At 45.5% G+C, this 10,158-nt stretch overlaps 1 protein-coding gene and 1 long non-coding RNA gene across 9 annotated transcripts in view; one reads left to right on the forward strand and one right to left on the reverse strand.

Annotated features, from left to right (window-relative positions):
- SYN3 (synapsin III) overlaps nucleotides 1-10,158 on the reverse strand; it is a 461,325-nt gene that overhangs the window by 187,191 nt on the left and 263,976 nt on the right. The window lies entirely within an intron of this gene.
- LOC122225055 overlaps nucleotides 22-10,158 on the forward strand; it is a 12,727-nt gene continuing 2,590 nt past the window's right edge. For both annotated transcript variants that reach the window (XR_006205091.1, XR_006205092.1), the window contains exons 1-3: nucleotides 22-682; nucleotides 6,341-6,403; nucleotides 8,654-8,755. This is a non-coding gene — a long non-coding RNA (uncharacterized LOC122225055). The remainder of the gene's footprint in view (nucleotides 683-6,340; nucleotides 6,404-8,653; nucleotides 8,756-10,158) is intronic.

Below are 10,158 nucleotides of genomic sequence, written 5' to 3' on the forward strand. Positions count from 1 at the left end.
TTTACTGAAACAGCAGAGAGCTGCAGTTGGCTGACCTGAGGGCAGAGAATGGGACCAAGATGTGCAAAGGTGGCCCAGAGGAAGGGAGGATGGAGAAAAAGGGCTCCTGGCCTGCAAGTCCTATTTGGAGGATGGAACAGGGCCATACCTGTCAGGATCTCCGAGAATTGGACTTAGAACTCATCTAGCCCAACTGTTTAAAGTTTTTTGTTATTTTAGTTTTAAAATCTACTTTGCTGAAGTACAATTTACATGTGAAAGAAGCATTGATTTTAAGTATTCAGGTCTGGGAGTGTCCACAAATGGATCCATCCATGTGACTATTCTCACAATCAGAATATAGAACACTTCCATGATCCCCAAATTCCATTGTGCCCCTTTTACAGTGAGACCCCATATTAGTCAGGATTCTCCAGGGAAACAGAACCAATAGGATATATACAGATAGACATAAAAGGAAATTCATCATAGGAACTGACTCATGCAGTTATGGAGGCAATAACTCTCATAACCTTCCATCTGCAAACTGGAGACCTAGGACAGACAGTGGTGTAATTTAACCCAAGTCCAAGGGCTTGAGAACATGGGGAGCTGATGGTATAAGTCCCCATCCGATTCTGGATGTCCAAGAGCCAGGAGCGCCAAAGGAGGAGGGCAGGAGAAGAAGGATATCCCAGCTCAGGTAAAGAGAACAAATTCCCCCTTCCTCTGCCTTTTTGCGTGATCTTGTTCACTTAGTCTACCAATTCGAATGCTAATGTCTTCTGGAAAGATCCTCACAGACACACTCTGAAAGAGTGTTTTATCAGCTATCTGGGCATCCCTTGGCCCAGTCAAGTTGACACAAAGCATTAATCATCACAGACCGCATACTCCAGGCCTTAAGCACTTACCTGGTTTTTCTGCCACAGTAGATTAGGCTAGTCTTTTCTAGAGTTTCATAAAAATAGAATTAGTTTGTACTTTTGCATCTGACTTCTTTTGCTCAGCCTAGTTTTTGAAATTCATTTATATTGTTGCTTGTATCAATAGTTAATTCTCTTTTGTTGCTGAATAGTATTCTGTAGTATAGAATACCTCCCCCCCTCATTCTAATAATATTTCCCAACATTATTGGATACTTATAAAACAATACATGCTAATAATTTGTACAGAATGCTAATAATTTGTACAGATTTTCTTCCCAAATTCCCACAACAATCTTATAAGTACTATTAGTATGCTCTTTTCATGGATAGGAAAACTGAGGCTCAAGAGAGATCATGTAATTGCCTCCAAACACAGTGTAAAAGTTGGAACAAATATTTGAATCAGGGCAGTCTGATTCTAGAATCTATGTCTTGAGAATCATGCTCTACTATCTCCCATTTTACAGATAGAGAAACAGAGGCAGGAATGGAAGCAATTTGGTCAGCATTATGCTGCAAGTCAGAAGCAGAGTATTTAATATTTTGGGAACCCAAGGGCCCAGATTTCCAGCATATCATGTAGCCTCCTTTGAAAGAGGCTCAAAGACCCAGCCAGTCCCTTTCTTACTTGCTTGAAGCCTGTGCATTCTTTAATGCCAAACTCAAACATGTACTGATTACCAGATTAGGGCCAGGCAATGTGCTAGGTCCTGGTCACATCATTAAGCAAGCAGACATAGCTCTCTGGAAATAAATCAATGGATCCAAAAAAAAAAAAAAAAAAGAACCAGCTACAGAAGCATAGGAAGAGAATTGCAAACAACAGTTCTGGGTTTATGTGTATGCTAAATTTAACACATTCAATGATGTTACAGACCCAAAACGAGCTCCAGACCCAACTGATATTTTTACAGAGCAATCATTCTAGGTCAGCCCCATCCTATATATTGTCATATTCATCACCCAGAACAATCTCTTGAGGTAGGTACTCTTAGTATTTTCCATTTTGCCAAAGAGGAAACTAAGGAATAGTGGGGCTAAGTACCGCGACTGAGTAAAGCCCTTTGAATCTTTTCTATAGATGGTCTCATTGTTCCCAAATCGTCCTTGAAATGGGGTGAGGAAACAACCTATTCTAACCCACCTAAATAATTATGGCAGAGATGCTATTAACCATCAAATACCCCAGTGCTTCCCCACATTTCCCATCCTCTCCTGAAGCCAGGCTTGGGCCCTTGGACCAGTTCTGGCCAATAGACTATGCGCAGAGGGTTTGGGACATCACTTCCGGGTGGAAACAGTTAAGAGCTGAGGTACCTCCTCCATCTCTCCTTTCTTTCCTATTGTGGTGACTGTAGAGACTACCTGTTCTACATGGTGTAGTTACCAGATGGGGAGAACTGCCTGACCCACATCAGAGGTCACATGAGCAAGAAATTAGTCTTTATTGTGGTAAGCCACTGAGATTTCAAGAGTTAGTCTGTTGTAGCATTTGAACATCAATTGTCCTGACTAATACAGTAATGATAACCACAACTAATGCCATTTAATGTTTACTCTGCTCCAGGCACTGTGCACTAAGCACTCACATCTGACAGTTCCTCAAATTTCTTACCTTTCTAGTTTATCTACATACTTAAGAGATACGCAGGCTCCAGTGGGCTCTGGATTTGTTAATGACCTATGAGCCAAAAAGACTTTCCCTTGGAGGCAGAATTCTCAGGCCTAAGCAATTCTTTTACCAGAGATAATACAAACATTTGAACGAGTCTGAAGAAAGTAGAATCCACACTTATTTCATCAAGGGGCAAGAAACACAGGGCTCACATGGGAAATAGAAATCGAAAGGCCTTTAAATGTACTGGATGGGAAAGAAAAGGGGCCCCAAGGAGACTTCTTCTCTCCCTCCCCATTAGTAAATGCAGGGTGCCAAAAGGAAGCTCTTGCTGCATGACGATGAATATGAAGAAAGTTCTTCCTGGAATCTGATCTCCTGTAAAAAACGAATCCCATCAGATTATTCCGAATAGCTTGCTCCCAATTGCACTCAGGATGAAGTGTGATGTCCAGAGCCCCCAATTTAAGTTTATAGGTAGGCTTAGGCTTTGGAAGAGGAAACATGTAAGCTAGTATTAATAAGTGAATAAGAGGTTGTTAGCCAGAGACATGAAGGACAGAACGTTCCATAAAGAACAGTAGGCAAGGCATGGGGTTATTTAGAGGGCTTGGCATGTTTAGAGACTGTCAGAAAGCTCAGTGTGGCTGGAGCATAAGGTATGACAGAGGCAGAGCTGGAGTCTTAGGTGGTGGCTGCACTGTTGGGGGAGGCTGAACCTGGTCTGGTGCAGCCTGTAACCTTGAAGGTGAATGGGTCTAATCCTAGGGTCAGTTAGGAGCCCGCTCACCTGCGCATACAAGCCCAACCTTCTAGCCATTCTCAGAGTAGTAAAGGTGATATTTTCATTGCTATCTGCTCATTCTTTTTCCTTATTCCTTCATTACTTCTGAATTTTGTCAGAAAAGAGGGGTGTTACTTTTTGTGTCCCTTCAGAGACCCCAAAATAGGTACTGCTTCCCACTCCATATCACAGATGAAGAAACCAAGGCTCAGAGCATTGAAGTCATTTGAATCTGGTGACAGCCAGAACTCACAGCCACCTGGTACATGCAGGTATGGCTGTACTAACTGTTACATTATTTAGGTATTTCTGTAGTGGTTATTAATTAGCTACCACTCTACCTCGTCTTCACTCCCATCCTGTGGTTCAAAAGCTAAAACAATACCATTAGGCACAGCAGGGGCTTTCTGCCTTCTCTATAAAGCTATAGTTGACTGGTGAATTCCTGGGCCATGCCAGCTGTTGAATATTTTGAGTTACATCAGCCTGGTTACATGGCTGATGGATACCAATGGCAGAGTCTGAACCCACATCCAACTGTTTCTAATGCCTGTACTCTTTCACACTATAAGCCGCTTCATACCCAGACATGGGAAAACAGTCCTGCCACCCCTGCACATGCCAGGTCACCACAGGGACTAGGGTTCAGCTTTGGAAGACAGACTTGCGAAGGACAGGGAAGACCTGGAATTTGTCCAGAAGAGAGTGACAGGGTTGAAGGGGGACTTGAAACGACATCATATAAAGAAAGGAATGCAGAACTGGGGATGTCAACTTGGAGAAGAGAAGATTTACAGGAACCTGGAGGACTATCTTCATATATTTGAAGGGCAGCTGTGTGAAGAGAGATGGAATTTGCACCAATTGGTGGACTTAACAACCAATTCAGCCCTCATGTGGTCACTGGGTAAATAGTTTCCAGGTACCTCTTCTTTGCAGGTGTTAAATTAGGTCTGGGGGCTGGGGCGTACGATGTTGAAAATACATTTCATTTAATTTTATTTTTTAATGTTCATTTGTATTAGAGAGAAACAGTGTGTGAGCAGGGGAGGGGCAGACAAAGACAGGGACAGGATCTGAAGCAGGCTCCAGGCTCTGAGCTGTCAACACAGAGCCCGACACAGGGCTCGAACTCACAAGCCGTGAAATCATGACCTGAGCCGAAGTTGGACACCCAACTAACTGACTGAGCCACCCAGGCGCCCCAACAATGTTGAAAGTAATTAAGAGGTTGCCACTAATGGAGGAGACAGAAGTGTTGGAGAAATTTGGAGAATGGAGCTCGGAAACCCTGAAGCCCATTGGGAGACCTGGCAAGGCTCTTGGAGGAGACAGGTTTTGATCAGAGTCAGGGAATGTGTAGGAGGCTGTCAGTCAGAGAATGGAAGAGAGAGGGAATAGCACATTCAAAGTAATGGAGCCAGAAAACAGTGCAACATTTACAATGAGACCAGGACTGTGGCTGGAATATAAGGCTTGTGGGATAGAGGTGCAGCTGGAGACAATGTGAGGGGGTCTGAGGAGTAAGGAGACAGTCCCAAGGGGAATGAGGAAAGGGCAGGTTGTGACAAATTATTGTCATTGAAAGCACTCAAGGGCCAATGGGAGGGTGGCTTTGAAGGGAGGTTAGCAAACACAACCCAGTAACCAAAGTGCTCAGATGTGATGGCCTTGATAATCCACTACAACCTTGGGCTTTTCTGAGAACTAAAGATAACAGTCCTGGGAGGGGCAGCAAAGGATGGAAGGAGAAGGTTTGGACCCACTATGGTGGTTCTGTAGATAAATGTTCCCATTCTGGCTTCCGCTAATTTTATTTCCATGTGGCTGAGAACAAGGGAGAGTCTAGTCTTTATTCTGGGAATCAAGAATAGGTTCCAAATGTCTTTCACTGGGGAGGAGGGGCATGGAGAAGAGGTGACAATGACAGGCTGGTACATACATGGTAACTGTTCTCAGCATTTTATGTTGGTTAGCTCATTCAGCCCCCACACTGAAACTGTGCCTATTTTACAGATGAGGAAACTGAGGCAGAGGGAGGTTATGCAACTTGCAGAAAGTTCCAGATCTTGGATTCAAACCCAAGGGTTCTAACTCTAGAGCTCAGTTCTTAACTACTGTACCACAATAGTGTGAGTTCTGCCCTTGTGGGACAGGCTTCTATTTTTTATTATTAAACAGAACTCTCAGCATTAGCACCGACCTTTATTTGCCCACAGATAAATTAGCAGGAGATGGAATTCACTTTATGGGTGGATTTCTCACAGGGTCTCTTTAGGGAACATCCTCTCTAAGGTATGTTATTTTTATTTTATTTATTTAATTACAATTTTTTTATTAAGTTTATTTATTTTTGGGGAGAGAGAAAGAGGGAGAGAGAGAGAACACATGTGGGGGAGGGGCAGAGAGAGAGGGAGAGAGGTAGGTAGGGAGAGAGAGAGAGAGAGAGAGAGAGAGAGAGAGAGAGAGAGAGAATACCAAGCAGGCTCCACACTGTCAGCACAGAGCCTATGCGGGGTTTGAATTCACAAACCGTGAGATCATGACCTGAGCTGAAACCAAGAGTCAGAAACTTAACCGACTGAGCTACCCAGGTGTCCCCTCCAAGGTTTGTAATAACCAGATGATAGCAGTGACCCAAGCCAAGGGTTCCAAACTCTTACTTGATAAATATGATAAAGCAAATATGAAATTAGTTTTTTAAGCCACATAATTATCTTGCTAGTTTAAAACTTCCCATTTTACCAGATAGGAAGTTAAAGCTCTAGGCACCTGACCACACAGCCCACAATGGCTCCTATGCCTCAGCTTGCACTCTCATGGGATCTTCCAGAAACTTTCAGAAAAGCAGTGCACAGAAAGGGCAAAAGACCTGGTCAAAGCAAACTGTCTAGCTAGCTCAGCAGTGAAGGAAAGGGAGAAAGGTCAGGGGGAATGGGAAGTGGTGTGATAATCATCACCATGGAAGCTGTTTGAAGGTGTTTGAATGCTACTCTTGGACCAAGCAGAGACATGTTCTATGCCACTTTACAGATAAGGACACAGAGGCTCGGAGAAGAAAAGCAAGCCACTGAAGGTTGCCCAGTGAGGAAACAGGTGAGCTGGGATTAGAATGTAGCTCTACCTGATTTCAAAGCCCATTTCATCTCTTTGGGTTGATTTTCTCATCTGCAAACTGAGCAGTCTACATTATTGACAACTCTCCCACAATGCACAGTGTGCTTTAAGATACTCCATCTACTCATGACATTAACAGCAACACCAACCACAAAAACAGCTAGCAATGGAAAGTTACCAGGTGTCTGGAAGTGATCTAAGCATTTTACAAATATTAGTTCCTTTAATCCTCACAAAGGCCCTGTGAAGTATGATAACTTCCATTTATAGAGGAGGAATCAGAGACATTAAGTAACTTACCTAAAGTAACATCAGACTGCCTATTAAATAATAATGAATAACTGCAAGTCAATAAAACCTTTTGGGTTAATCAAAGACTTCTACAATCATCTATCAGTTAATCAATATGAGATAATCAGTATTTTTTTTTTTTTTTTGAGAAGAGAGAAAGACAGAGGGAAGGGGCACAAGTGAGCAAGGGGCAGAGAGACAGAGAATCCCAGAAGGGACAGAGAGAGAAGGAGAGAGAGAAGCATGGCTCACCCAGAGTGGAGCTCGTGTTCGCCTGAAGGAGGGCTCATGTTCACCTGAAGTGGGGCTCGTGCTCACCCAGAGTGGGGCTGGTGCTCACCTGATGTGGGGTTCGAACTCATGAACAATGAGATCATGACCTGAGCTGAAGTCAGATGCTTAAAGACTGAGCCACCCAGGCCCCTGAGATGATCAGTATTTTTAAGGCTATTTCAGTGACCCCCTGCATGAGTATAAAGGTATGCCTCACATGTGGCTTTGGGAAATATAGGAAATTGCTGATGGATTCCTATGGGCTGATGGAGGGTGTTGGGTGGGTGGGGCCCATGTTGGAAGTCACAGGGTCTAATGCTTAATATGCCAGCTCTGTTTTGGAAAAATCTCATCAGCAGTACAATCGTTGGCTGGCCTCTGCAGACAACTCTGAGCTATCCTGGTGCCCCAAGCCAGCTAGTAGCCTGGATCCCCTTCTCACCGGGGGCAGAACACACAGGGAAGCATGACTGAAGGCAGAGGAGAGGGAGGGGAGTGTTAGGGAAAGAGAGGGACGGAAGAGAGAAGCTGATGGCTAAGCCAGCTGTTGTTGGTTGTTGCCAACCTGTTTGGAAAGATGTAAACCTCATGCGTTCCACGAATTTCACCAAAGTCTTCATGTGTTTGAAAATAAGAGCTGCGCAGATCAACCACTATCCCACCTCAGGCAGATAGAGGGCTTTCAGCATCCCTGGGTCGCAGGTGACAAGTCTTCAGCTACCTCCTCACCACAGATACCAATTGACACAGGTGAACTTGAATGCCCAGCTGGACTGTCAACCTTTCCCACCTCTGCCCTGCTCCTTCCCTCTTGGACTCCAAGCTACCTGAGGCACCCCTGGGTGTGTGTGGGAGGCAGTGAGTTGGTCTTCCTGGGGTCCAAGCCTCTCCTTTGGGGCCCCTTTCCTACTAGGTGGTATCCAGGGGCAGTAGGTATCATAAAAAACCCAGTTCTGAGGTCCGACATACCCAGATTGGAATCCTGACTCACCAGCTGGAATCTTGAATTGTGTGGTTGTGAGCAACCCCAGTTGTGTGATCTTGAGCAAATGAAGACTAGGATATACTTTGCCAGTGTGGCGAAGGGATTATTAATGAGGTGACCCACTTGGGGTCCTCCCAGGCCACTCCCTCTCTTCTGTGCAAACCAGCTGTCAGAGAGTGGCTTGTCCATCACTCCCCTACTCTCAAAAGTTAGGGACCAGCGAAGTCCAGATGCTATGTCCTTTCATTGTAATAGAGAACAAGCAAGTCTATGAACATGTTTATCAGAAGTTTAAGCAAATCTCTTTCCTTCTTTGGGGTCTCATCTTTTCCTTCTAAATGTGGAAATGGGTAGCTGCTTCCTGAAACCCTTCTGAGTTTGAGACTACGAGCACTCCCAGCAGCGCCCCCCCCCCCACCAAACTAAACTGTAATAGCAAAGTCACCAATGGAAGTCATTGCTCTTTGACAGCTGTTCCATTCTTTCCATGTCTACTTAGTGAATGCCTAGCACTTTGTACTCAGGACTGTGCTAGGTACCGAGGGAGCTAAAATGCCATGTAATAACAGTTCAAACAGACCCCTGATTCATAGAGGGCTTACTGGGTGCCTGCTGTGCTAAGCTCTTCATCTATTTAATCTTCAGAATCCAATCCTGCTGTCACTATGCCCATTTTATAGGTTCCGTCATTGCCCAGGCACATGACTAAGAAGTAGAGAAGGTCAAATCCCAGCCTGGATCTAGCTGACCCTAAAGTCCACGGTTTCACCCAATACTCTGTGGTGAGTGCCTCCTTTTCCGCACCGTCACCAAGAAGTGATGGCTCCCTGTGTCAGCGAGGAAACAAGGTGTCAGCAGACAACAGTCTGAGGACTAACGATAGCAATGGGAATAGCAGTGACGATGATGGTGTGGCTATTGCCTGTGCTGCAGCAAGGAGGTCTGGCGGGAGACTGCTGGGCCATACAGATCAACAAAGGGCTGGAGGGAGCAGACAGCGGGATTGCAGTGGGACTTGGGCTTGTCCAGGAAGACTTTCTGGAAGGTGGAGGAAGGGACTGGTGTGCTCCCAGTGCCCAGTCCCTGCCACACTCTGTGCTAAGTATTTTAGAGAAGTGACTGCTATGGTTGCTCTATGAGGGAAGAAACTTGGTTCCCATCAGATGGGTAAGGAATTAAGAGCCAGAAAAGGACAGTGTGAGGACCCAGGATTGGAACCAGTTAAGTGGGGATAAGAGCGAGACAGAGAAGTACTTCCTCTAAACCCCGAGCTCCCAGCACCCAGCTCCTCATCCAGAGCAGATAGACAGCATGGACTTTGCTTTTTTACTAATCCTGACTCCAGTTTCCCCATCCACACCCTCCGTTCCCCTTACTTACGCTGGCTGTGAAGTCACTGCCTATTCCTGCAAACTGCTGCACATCTGGAGGGGTGGACTCCACCCTTCCTCAAACCACAAGTTCGAGGGAGGGACTGTCACTGACTGATGCCTCCTTTTTGTCTCTTCTCTGAAACTTCTTCTTCCTTTCTTGCCAAGAGAATGTGCAGCTTTGGGCAGGGGCTTTGTCAGATTTCTCAGCAGCATCTCCTCCCACTGGCCCAGGAACTGGAGGCTGGGAACCCAGAGAGGTCTGCAAGAGTCAGCTGCTGTGCAGCCCTGGGCTAGTCAGAGCAAAGCTACGTGGTGCCTCTGAGTACCTGCATAGCCTTCTTGCACAGGGGAAGGGGCAAGGAGGGGAGAAAGGAGAGACAGAGACAGAGACAGACAGACATATACGCATTGGAGAGACAGAGCAGAGAGAGAGGGAAAGAAAGAGAGAGAAACAGACACCACAGAGAGAAAATACAGAGACAGAGTAGGGATGGAGAGAGTAGGGGAGAAAGGCAGAGAGGAAGACAGAGATAGAGACAGGGCAGAGAGGGGGAAAGAGAGAAACAGAGAAGGGAAGAAGAGAATAGGGGAGAAAGAGACAGAGACAGAGAGCGAGACAGAGAAGTACTGGAGAGAAAGACTCAGAGAGACATAGAGAGGAGGGCAGTGAGCTATGGAGAGAGAGAGCAGGATGACAGAGGCAGGGCCAAAAGGCAGAAAGGATAGAACCTGTCCAGAGACGACACTCAGCCACATGCCAACCAGTAATTTCTGCTTCTAGAAGGCAATGCCATAAAAGAAGAGAAAAGAGA

Source organism: Panthera leo, chromosome B4 (genome assembly GCF_018350215.1).
Source record: "Panthera leo isolate Ple1 chromosome B4, P.leo_Ple1_pat1.1, whole genome shotgun sequence".
In the NCBI taxonomy this organism is placed as follows: Eukaryota; Metazoa; Chordata; class Mammalia; order Carnivora; family Felidae; genus Panthera; species Panthera leo.